The following is a 13109-nucleotide window of genomic DNA, read 5'->3' as shown; positions in this document are numbered from 1 at the left end:
CCACAATTTGAACTGGGGACCCCCACCCTGATAGCACTTTGGTTTGATTCTGTTTCACAGAAAAATATTGTGAAAATAGCAGATCTACAAGCTAACGACACCGATGTGTTATGCAAAAGTTGACCCGCTGGTGGCGCTATAACAGGCCAATGTGAGAAGGGTGGCATCTGTTCCTTGACCTAGAGGGAATGTGCGTGCAAAGTTTCACGCACATCGCGATAACATCCATTCGGTTTGATAACTCCCTCGGCTAGCGCCTTGGGAGTTATCAAGCCGTCGGTCTGTTATCTATCGTCATTCACTGCGGAGCCATTCATTATCCCTTACATAGTTCGCACGCAAAAATCCCAGGAGGAGATAGATTTTTACTGTTTTTCATATAATTCAAAATGGTGGGAGATCTAAAGGTCAAAGGTCAAAGGTCAGAGTGTCAAAGTTGTTCGGCATGAGGAGACGTATGTGTGTGTCCAGGTTTCATGGCTGAACGTCAAACAGAGCATGAGCTATACTTATTCAAAGTTTGCACTTTCAAAGGGTTCCTACAGCGCCACCCTTTGGCCAATTGTTGTAAAAAGTAATAGCACGCGTCGCCACAGTAAGCTGAACACATTGATGTTTGAATATCAATTGTCGGTGTAAGTATGTAGAAAGGTGCCAAAGTTTTGAGGAGAACTTATGTAGCATAGCATAGTATAGCATAGTATGACTGATTGCGACCGTCAGGTCGCATTTACTATCAAAACCTCGACCAGCTGTCCGTCTGTCAGTCAGTCAGTCAGTCAGTCAGTCAGTCAGTCAGTCAGTCAGTCAGTCAGTCAGTCTGTCACACGTCACACTTTTGCCCTGCTCATATCTCCGCAACCGTTGCCTCGATCCATGCCAAATTTTGCACACACACTGCCTGCCAAACCACAACTTCCATCAATTCTCACATGGCCCTCTCCTAGCGCCACCATGAGGCCGATTCTTGCAAAACACATTTTTGGACACTGCTCCGACAATTTTTGCCCTAAAATCACGCAAATCGGTACACAGTATGTCTACACTCATCTCATCAACATGGATCTGTCCCGTTTAGCGCCACCTTCAGGCTGATTTTTTAAAACATATCTTTGGACACTACTACAGATTTTGCCCTAAAATCATGCAAATCGCTACACAGTATGTCTACACTCATGTCATCAACATGGATCTGTCCCATAGCGCCACCATCAGGCCGATTTTTTCAAACACATTTTTGGACACTGCTCCTACAGATTTTGCCCTAAAATCACGCAAATCGGTACACAGTATGTCTACACTCATCTCATCAACATGGATCTGTCCCATATAGCGCCACCATCAGGCCGATTTTTTCGAACACATTTTTGGACACTGCTCCTACACATTTAGGCCTAAAATCACGCTGCGACCTGACGGTCGCTTATCTCCCGATTAGGGAGTCTTACTGGTAGATAAATAATGAGGATAACATACGTGTGCTCGCTTTCAGCGAGCCCACAATAATCCTTGGGTGACCCGACCCACAGGTTGAGAACCACGGCTATAGCGGCCATTTCCAAAAGCACTTTCACTTCTGCTATATCCTACAAATGCAACAGGTTTCACTATGTCATGCAGCTTCCTCTGGTACAGACCGCAGCAGCGACCCACGACTTATGCAACCCTGGCTAGGGGCTAGCGCAAGTGTGACAGTGTTTTGAAGACAATGTTGAAATCCTTTCATAAAGTATGACAATAAAGCTTATAACAATCGGAAGACGTAGAAGAATATGACAGCCGCAGCAACCCACAATTTACACAACCCTGCAGGCTAGAGCTCATTTCTAGCATGTACAGTATGTGTTATTTTGAAGAAAATATAAAGCTTACTGCCTGCTGTACTTCGGCTTGCTATATTGAATTTTGTTTTGCTTAGTAACTTCAAATATTGTTGAAATGATCAAATCTACAGCAAGGTGAAAACATTGGTCAAGATCCTTGTAAATTCCACTGACACAATTGAATGTGTTCAAACTAAGCAGCTTAACTTAAATGTTTCAAATACTAGTTCAATAGACTTGCTAGTAATAATAGTGATACAATAGATCCTGGTAATAATATAAATATACTCACAGAGAATAATGCAGCAAAGCGTGAGCCCCATCGTGATGAACGGCTCTGAATAACTTCCTGATCACTGTGAACTACCGGTAAGAAAGAGAAAGAGAGAGAGAGAGAGAGAGTAGAGTTGCCACATCATGTTTTTGTAACTTCTTCTATATTTACAAACTCAGATCTGTTCTTCCTTCCTCTTTTTTTAGCTCAACCTTGCAAGTAAAGATATGTTGTCCTATAAGATGTAGAAATCAATAGTTTGCATTAAAATGTAATCTTCTATGATTTGACACAGTCTCTGTGCACATTCATAAATTGATTAATGCATGTAATTGTGACCCTGACCTTTGACCGTCCTGACCCATAGTGAACCATATCTCCAGGACAGACATACTGACCATTCTCACAGGACAGACATACTGACCATTCTCACAGAGTGAACCATATCTCCACCATATCTCCAGGACAGACGTACTGACCATTCTCACAAAGAGTCTTGGATGTAAAGGTAAAAAGTGTTTGTCTTTTTTTAGAAATGGACTGGTTCATTAAGAGTGACCTATGTCCTCTTTGAGTTCCTATATTTTGTCAGTGGGGGCGGTTTATGAATTACTTAAAAGTATGGTTGTTTGAGTCAACTTTTATTAACTGTAACTCTTGTTTTAGTGTCTCCAAGAGGCCGGTGTGAGCGTCCTCTTTTTGGAGTATTCAGTATTGGTTGTGTATGGATTTGGTGACGGAAGCCAGATGGGTCATAAATAGAGTCATACTGTTTTTGTCACTGCACATAGGCTACTCAATCAAACAGCAGGAGTAGGAAGCTTGGCTCTACGTCCTCGCGGTGAGGGCCCCTCTGGCAAGTGAGCCAATAGTGTGCAGTGGGAGAAAATGCTGCTTCCAGGTCTGGTGGGTTATTATTATTATGGCCTCCTGGTGGCACTATTATAATAGGCCAATGTGAAAATGGTGCCATTTCTGCCTCTGACTTTCACGGCAATCGGACACTACGTTCATGATTTGAGACATTTGTTTTATTTTTAAATGGTTTAGCAAAAATGTGCATGCTGGTGGTGAAAGGTTGGCATTTCTTCCTTGGCCTAGTGGGAATGTGCGTGCAAAGTTTCACGTCAATTGGACGTGGTGTTCATGATTTGAGGCATCTTGTTCAAAACGGACAGATCTGTCTTGATCACATGACTAGATACCGTGTATTTGGCAACAACATGATGAAGTTTATGTGGTGGACTGTAGTTATTAAGTTAATGAGTAAATTAATTCATATATAATGCAGCAGTGTTGTTATGTGAATAGCAGGCTAGTAGAGGTAGTGTTGTAGTATATCCTACATGAAATATTTTAAGTAGATAATGTGTTTAAAAAATCTATAAAAACGAGCTTTTGTCTTTGACCTCTTAATTGATAATACTAGAAGCTCGGCCGCCCTTCGGGCGGCCGAGGGTCTAGCCCTTCGGGTGGCCGAGGGTCTAGTCGGGGACCGGCCTACACAGGAACGATGTAAATAGGGAATGAATGCTCCACCCTTTAAATCAAACCCCATTATACCTGTTGTCATAGGACCCGTTTTGGCCATCTGTTTGCCTGTGTCCATTTATGCCCATCTGTGTGTGCATTTATGCCCATATATGGAGCTATCTGTGTCTGTGATATATGGACATCTCTGTATGTGTCTGGGTGTGTCCCTTTTATGCCCGTATATGGAGATCTCTGTGTCTGTCTGTGTCCATTTATGCCCATTATCCTAAAGGAGTTCGCTATAAACAATGTTGTCAGTAATGCCCTTGTCATTATCCACAATGAAAACTTTTACAGCGCTGGCTCTCTTTCCTCTAGAGAAGGCTGTGTAGAGTTGGCCATGAGCGAACACAGGTTTAGGCAAGTAGATGCCAACTCGTTCATTCTCTTGGCCCTGACCCTTATTGATTGTAACAGAGAATGCTAAGCGGATAGGGAACTGTCGTCTAATGAAGGTGAAGGGAAGCTCACCTCTGTCATAGTGAGGTATTCTTGGTAGGAAGATTGTTTCACCCCTGTTTGTGCCTACTGCAATCTCACACTCAATGACTCTGTCCATCATTTGCATTACCACCATTCTGGTGCCATTCTTGAGAGTGCGGTCAGGACCTGATTGCAGGTTTCTAAGCAGCATGACTGGTGCGCCTACTTTCAATTTGAGGTTATGATCAGGGATTCCAGAGGGTGTCAGTGAATTGAGTAATTCCACAGTCACGTAATCCTTGTGGTCGTCCTCCTGAATTGAGTCGGCTGAAAGGTAGACTCTCTCTTCTGTAGGTAAGTCAGCCAAGCATATGTTGTTGATTTCTCGGATGTCATTGTTCAGAGGAGTGTATACAGTGCCTTTGAGAAGGTTGTCTTTGTTGATACATCCATTTTGCAGGTCAGGAAAGGTGTAAGAAATCAGAGTATTCAGATCCTTAACCAAGTGTTGTGGTGGAATTCGGATTTGAACTTCTGTGTCCTCGTGAGGGAGTTTTCCGTCCCCTAAAGCAAGAAGATAGTTGGAGAAGTCCCTTTCAGCTGTTTCTGTCCTCATGTTGATGTTAAGCTTGTGGTGCTTCATGAGAGGATACAGTGGTGACATCTGGATGCATGCTGTAACTATCTGGGCTCTGCTTGCTCTTTTAATAACAGGGAGTGTCTGCCTAGGGTCTCCACCCAGAAGGACAGTTTTGCCACCCCAAGGTTGTTGTGAGTGCATGAGGTCCCTCAGTGTTCTTTCCACACACTCAACATTAAATCGGTTAACACTGAATATCTCGTCCCAGATTATCAAGTTGCTCTCTTTGATGAGCCTAGCCAGGGAGGACTCGGCGTTGATGGCACAGACAGAGTCTTCAAAAATGGGGATTGGGATCTTAAATCTTGAATGAGCTGTCCTACCACCCTCCAGGTTCTGTGCCGCTAAGCCTGTGCTGCCCACACACAGTACAATGCCATTCTCTGCGCGAATCTTAGCTGCAATTGCCTTAAAGGTAAAGGTTTTGCCATAACCTGCTGGGGAGTTTAGAATGAACTGCCGTGTGATGGTTTCTTCTTTTGGTGCATGTACTGCCTGATAGACAGCTTCGTAGAGTGCCATTTGTTCTCCATTGAGCTTAGGAGCAAGTGACTTTACAATTTGTTCTGGCTGTGTTATGTTGAATTTTTCAGATCTGAAGATTTGTGTCAGTTTTTCCTGCTCAGTTAGTGGTCTTGGCTGTGGCATATCATTGTGTTTGGATAGACTACCTCCCATTTGCGAGAGCTCGTTTTCAATTGCAAGTAGTACCTGATTGTGTATAAATGTTGTGTCTACTGCATCTGTAGGGCACCTCTGTGCAGTGGCCTCCTCATGGACAAAGTCTTCACTAAGCTGTTCAAAGAATCTTTCAAACAGATCTTTGGGCTCTGAAGGTTGACAGTAGTGGAGGATGATGGCAAAGGTTTCTCTTACTTTCCTTGAGGAAGCGTAGCTTGAGACGTCACGCATGGCGGTAATCCATTCTCCATCGTCCTGAAGCAAGCCCATGGCTAGAGCAGTGTCTTTGAAAGTGTCATAGTGGTTGCCGTTATATACCTTAAGGTCATCATAGGTCTGTGGTCCTCTGATATGTCCTAGGAGCAGTTTCAAGTAGAATCTTTCTCCTTGGAGCACTGATACATTGGACATCCTGCCTATTGTACTTGGAAGTTCTGCATCCATGAGTTGGTGGACTCTTTTTTGCCACATGTGGTCCTTTGCATCCCATTTGTAATGTTCTGGAATCTGCATGTAAAGATATTGCCTTGCGTCAGGGTCCCTGCTGTTTAGTTGGAAGAAGGCAAGCAATGTAGTTGGTTTGGCTGCCGCTAGGGCCTCCTGTGCATAGCCTTCTCTGAAGATTATGCTCTGCTGGCCATCTGTGTGGATAGCGAGATTGGTGACAGCAGGGACTCTGTCCTGGATCTTGTATTCCATTGTTCTCCAGTGTGCATCATGAGCATCAATGGTTCTGGCATTGATGAATCTGGAGATCTCATCCCTGTCTTCAATATCGAGAGTGCCAACATCAACTCCTTTATGGACGTATTTGTACAGGTACTTGATGGTACGGAAGGAGCCAACAAATTCAACATTGATGTGGCATTTATATTTAAGTAGGACCCAAGCGTTGTAAGGAACGACCCACCTGCTGTCAAACAGAAAGTCATTCTTCTTATGGGTGTGACCGACAATGGGCCGTCTGTACTCTGGGTAGCCATGACCATCATGAGGCAGTCGTGTGTTGGCACAGAAGTTTTTAGGGAATTTCTTAGTACAGATACCATTGACCATGCAGGGGCTGTTAGGGTAGGCCGGGCCACAGGGTCCATGTAGCATGAATCGACACACCAGCTCATACAGCTCTGGCTCCTTTTGTTTGTCAGGTATGTCTGCTCTAATTATTTGATCAATGTCAGTGACAGTCAAAATCTCATGTAGGAGTAGCAGTATGTGGGCATGTTTCAGTCCTCTCATCTGTCCTTCAATAGTGTGTATTCTAGCCTTCATCTTCCCAAAGACGCCGAGCTTTGTGTCGTGGAGGAGCTCATCCAAACTCCTTTTGAAAACTTTGTTAACAATGTCTGGTCTGTCAGTGGGCTGCTGTCCTGGAAAGATGTTACTCAGTACACCTTCACTCCTTGCGTTTGACGTCATGGTAATGAAGAGGTCAAACCTTCTATATCTGGCTGCTATGGCAAGGGCATCTTGAAAGCGCTTGAATTGGTATCTGGGGCTACCAGTGTGTGAGCCTGGAAGAATTATCTGTTGACCAATCCTGGTGGCCTCAGTCTGTCCTGGCTGTGCTTGCTGTGCAGTTAGGGCATCATCCAGACCTGAATACTGGTGGGCCCTGTACTTGTCTTGTTGTTCCCTACTCCTGTAGAATTTCATCCGGCAACTTTCAATTTTGGAGTATTGATCACAGAAGTATTCTTGAGTAAGTCTCCCTGACTTCAGAAGGGTGTTGAAAGAATTAGTTCTTTGTTGTAGATGGAATCTGAAGAACTCCTGAAGAGTGACTTTGCCTCTGGCTGAATTTGCATTAACCTTGAGGATGGGATTGTCGATGCTGAAGCCAGCATCTCCATATGGCAAGATCAAGGGATAGGCAGCTGGGTCATACATAGGGTGGAGTGAATTGATATGTGTAGTTTGTCTGTGATTAGGTGCATCAGCTGGAGTTCTGTACAGAACAATGTCTCGAGGTTGTGTCTGGTCTCCTGGTGCAAAAATAACAACGTCAGGGACATCAGGGTTAAGATGTTTTTGCTCACCTCGGAGTGGGAGGAAGAAAGACTATAGTTTATGCCACACTCAGAGATTTTTTGTTGACTCATCTAGCGTATGTGATGTCAGAGCCTTTTATGAAGTGATGTCACAATGAGTCAGCGCTTGCTCCGGAACAGCCCGATGTCAGTCATCTCCGCATACGGAGATTCCAAACCTTTTGTGCCGGATCCGAAAAACTGTGTATCGGGTCGGGTCGAGGCCTAGCTAAGATCGTAGGCAAAGGTCTGAGCTATCTGTGTGCGAAATTTGGAGTCTGTAGCACCAACCATGTGCTTTCAGGGCTCATCCATGCGATTCGGGCCATTCGGATTCGGCGTCCATTGGCTTCAATTAGTAGTCAGGACTCCGCATATGGAGATTCCGAACCTTTCGCGTTGGTTCCGGAAAACCGCATATCGGGTCGGGTCGAGGCCTAGCTAAGATCGTAGGCAAAGGTCTGAGCTATCTGCGTGCGAAATTTGGAGTCTGTAGCACCAACCATGTGCTGTCAGGGCTCATCCATGCGATTTGGCCCAATTCGGCCTCGGCTTCAATTAGTAGTCACGACTGTACAATATATAAAAATACGTTGTCCAAAAAATAATAATAATAATAAACAATGACAGCGTGCCACAGGTTCTAATCCCTTTCCCGACAACCATTAATGCGTGTTACTGCCCATCTCTCTGCCCATTTCCTGTCAGTCTACTGTCCTATCCCCCTCCTCCCCCCAAAAAGACAGCAGCTTACTTTGTGGTGCTTTTCATCGAAAGATGACTCATCATTTGCAAGAACTATAATAGTGTAAGAGCTTAAAGGGGAAGTGGTTTTGGGCAGGACTATAGTTTTGGTGGTGGTTTCCTGCATCTCTACATGCTTATAATACAACAGTAAATACCATGTAAACGAGAGTGTATTAGACAAAGTGATGAAGTGAAATGATCACTTAGGTGAACATAAAGACAAACATATTGTGATCATGTTGTAAGATTGGTGGATTGAAGTTTGTTGTTTTTTTTTTCTTTTCTTTACATCTATCAGTACAGTGGTAAACAGTGAGTGTGTGTGTGTGTGTGTGTGTGTGTGTGTGTGTGTGTGTGTGTGTGTGTGTGTGCGTGCGTGCGTGCGTGCGTGCGTGCGTGCGTGCGTGCATGTACTTTTCAAGGCTGCTCAACAGCACCTCTCTGGTCACCCGGCGGTACTCAGGCTACATACATACAGTACAGACAGACACACACACCCGCATAGACGCATACACACATGCAAAGGAGTAAAAATAAGTTACACTATTCGTTAACAGTAAGAATATTACGGTACTATATTACTTGCTGGAGAGACTGATAAAACTATAGGAAGTACATGACACGTGCAATAAGAATAAGAGAAGTGGAGGAGTTTTGGTTTTAATTAAAATGCAAATAATACAAGCACACATCTGATGAATATTCCATCATGTTGGTGAATGATGTTTGAATGTCCATTCAAACATCATTCATACAATAATTATCACAATCATTGAACAAACTGCAGCGACGTTTATTCTAAAATATAAAATAAAGTATTCAATTCATGGGTCATTAATATGTCCATAGCCTACAAGAACACATGTGTCCATGGCAAAGACTTGGTCTTGTCCGTGGCAGATTTTAGATTTTCCTTTTTACACACCATTATAATGTTCTTATTTTTATCATAAGACCTAATTACTGAATGTCAGTCTTTAGGTTTTCTTCAGAAAAGGTATGACACTGATTGCTAAAATATTACAATATTACACAAGACCACTCAAAACAAGGATTTATAATAGAGAAATGTCAACCTGAAAGTGTGACAAAGTGAACGTGTGACATTTCCGTGATTTCAGTGATGATTTGGGATGCTATGGCATCTGTACATGCATTGTGATGACATGCAAATTGTGTGTGTGTGTGTGTGTGTGTGTGTGTGTGTGTGTGTGTGTGCGTGCGTGCGTGCGTGCGTGCGTGCGTGCGTGCGTGCGTGCGTGCGTGCGTGCGTGCGTGCGTGCGCACGCGCGTGTGTGTGCGTGTGTATTAAACTTTAAATATAATTTGAATGCTTGTGAGTACAATTTACATTTTAGGCATTTGCCAGATGCTCTTAATCCAGAGCGATTTACAATAATCAAGGTAATACATCAAGGTAATACATAACATAATTAAGGTATACATCAACATCAATACATCATTGCATAGAAATAGTAATCTAAGAAAAAATAACGTAGGTAGACCAAGCACCTATTCAGTAAAAACGTATATAAAAACCTAAAAAGGTTGTATTTAACGGTCATAAAGGTAGGCAAGTGCTACGGTAAGTGCTATGGGCTAAGGCAGAGTCTGAAGAGGTGAGTCTTCAGACCACATCCGAACATAGGGAGTGTAAACTATGTATTGCAATACGTTATCCAAATAAAACGAATAGCCTAATGATAATATAATTTCCCAGCCGGCGATGTTTTTATTTAATGTTCAATAAAAACATTTATATCGGTCCATGGCCGATAGTCACGATACACCTATATATCAGGTATTAACAGAAACCTTGGCGTAGATCCATCTGTCTTCATCCAGTGTGCTGTAGGGTTTTCCTACACGGCTGTATCTGAGGAAATGAAACACAGTTACAGTAACATTAAAACAGGATACTGTGTCATTAAACATGCGGTATAAAATATAGTCTATATTTCCTTTATTTATATATATATCTAAAACCTTTAATTCTGTGAAAGAAATGCTAAACATATTATTTTAAACCCCAGGCTTTAAATTGTCCTTAAAAATGTTCTCGCTTGTCGGACTCATGCCTGACATCAAAGCATGTGTTGATCAACACCTCAATAGCGACTCTATGCTGCAATCTGTTATTGTAGCATAAGAGGATTAGGCAAAAGAAAATGTCTATTTTAGCCTAAGTCACACAGGTATAATGGCTCCATAAAGGAGAGGGAACAGAACGATCCTTTTCAATTTAGAGATAGGTCATTTTACCAGAGGTGACGACAGTGTCACGAGGAGCTGACTTAGGCAAAAATATAATTTTCCTCAAAACGTAGGCCATTAGTTTATTAAGTTGACACTCTGTTTCTGTCGGTGTGTCCGCAGCATTAGGCTCAACATGCAATCGCTTATGAACTCTGATGCTTGTACAAACAGTATGGAATGAGAGTATACAGGACAGCTGAATTAAAATCTGGTTATGTCAAACTATATTTGTGCATAATACTTTACCATTTTCATAGTCATTAGGGTGGTCGATTTCTCCATAGACACTTGTGTCACCTAAAGAGAATCAAATACATCTTAATGTGGTGTTTATAATTGTTATTTCCATAATGGTTTCAATTCAGTGAATTATCGAGTATGTGCGTGCATGCGTGCGTGCGTGCATGCATGCATGTGGTCAATGCGCAAGACATACATTTTCAGATAGGGGGGTCTGTGGCCAAATACAGGTTTAGAAGGTCTAAATTGGCCGGGTTGATGAACGGGTTAATGAACATGATTGGTTCAGGTCTTAATGGGTGAATGAACATGATTGGTTCAAAGACTGACCGTGCTGCAGTGGGCAGTACACATCATCAGGATCCCCTCTTTGATTGGTCGCCTGGTCAACGGCAGCTGAGCCTCGATTGGTTCCCTGGGACTCAATGACTCTGTAATTAAAAGATAAACATTTATCAGTGATGATGAAGTATAAAACAAGATGTAATCTATGATGTTGTGATGATGAATAGACAGAGATCAATGCTTTACCTACCTGACATAAGCTGGGTCTGTTAAAAAGATGAAACAAGAACTATCCGTTATAACATAAATATGTGAAGCAAACTTAGCACTCCCCCAGAGAGGTTACTACTGTATGTGCTCAACAGAGGACACAAACACATTTCTAACTAATCCAATAAATCTGAACCTGAAAATGAATGACTCTCCTAACATTAATATTCCACATTAACACCAAATGAAACCAGATTGAAATCATTGTATTTTATGTTTAAAAAGTTAATACTGTACCATTTTCATAGTCATTAGGTTGGCTGATCACCCCATAGGTGCTTGTGTCACCTATAAAGGTAAAGAACATGTATTAATGTGGTGCTTAATGTTGTTATTTCAGTAATGGTTTCAGTTGAGCTAATTCTGCTAATGAGGATAAAACAAACACAACAACATTTCCAAACAAGGATGTTAAATGTTAAAAGAATGTTATATATAACACACACACACACACACACACACACACACGCGCGCACGCACACGCACACGCACACGCACACACACACACACACACACACACACACACACATATATATATATATATATATATAATTTATATTCAAAGTAGAACCAGTTGTCAGAAATGATCTTAATGAACATGATTGGTTCAAAGACTGACCATGCTGCAGTGGGCAGTACACATCATCAGGAGCCCCGCTTTGATTGGTCGCCTGCTCGCCTGTAGCTGAGGCCTGATTGGTTTCCGGGGACTCAATGACTCTGTAATTAAAATATATATAATTGATTAAAAAGCATAAAAAAGATGTAATCTACTGTTGTTCATGTTGATCAATGACAGAGATCAATAATGTACTTACCTTACATAAGCTGGATCTGTAAATTAAAAACAATACATATAACATAAATATATTGTTGCAGGTGAGTCTACAGGTGTAGATTAAATTCATTAGATTGGATGTTTAAAAAGTGTATACTTTACCATTTTCATAGTCATTAGGTTGGCGGATTACCCCATAGGTGCTTCTGTCACCTAAAGGTCAATGATATGCATTAATGTGAATAATTGTGTTATTTCCTAAATGTAATTAATATGCATTAATGTGGTGATTAATTGTATTATTCCAGTAATGGTTTCAGTTCAATAGAAACAGAAGGCATTCCATTCCTGGAAAGGTAGCATGCTATAATGGAAGCCAGTGTTCTTGCGTTAATAAAAATCAAAATAAAAACATCTGAAATAGATAAATAATAACAACTGGACTGCACTCTGTCGAGGTGCCAACTTGCGTCTTGTGCACTCGTGGCTATGTAAATAAGTGTCCAGAATGAATATGATTGGTTGAAAGACTGACCGTGCTGTAGTGCGCAGTACACGTCATCAGGAGACGCACTCTGATTGGTTGAGTGGCCTGTAGCTGGGTTCTGATTGGTTGTGTGGTCTGTAGCTGGGCTCTGATTGGTTCCCTGAGACTGAGCGGGTCTGTAATTAAAAGATAATAATATAAATATTTATCAGTAATGAAGTATAAAACAAGATGTAATCTAATAGTATCATGTCGATAAATAGACAGAGTAATACTTAATAGCACTCACCTGACACAACATAGATCTGTAAATTAAAAACAATACGTTATAACATAAGTATTTCAACATTTGAATTATGTCATGATATACACTATATGATTCGTGAATACATGGATATTGCTCAGTTATTGTAATCTAGATAGATTATGCAATCTAGAGGTAATCCATCTAATGCAGGTGTCTTTAATGGAGGGTCCGGGACCCCTAGGGGGTCCTCAGAGCTATTATAAGGGGCCTGCCAAATTTTTGTGCGATAGGATTCTGAGGGGAATATTAGAAAAAAAAAAAAAAAAAAAAGCAGATCTACAATCTCTTAATGCCTGGCACAGCAATGCGTTGTGAGCTTGTAGATCGGCTATTTC

This window comes from Nannobrachium achirus (genome assembly GCF_963921795.1).
Source record: "Nannobrachium achirus genome assembly, chromosome: 16".
NCBI lineage: Eukaryota > Metazoa > Chordata > Actinopteri > Myctophiformes > Myctophidae > Nannobrachium > Nannobrachium achirus.
Note: the sequence above shows the minus strand (reverse complement) of the source record.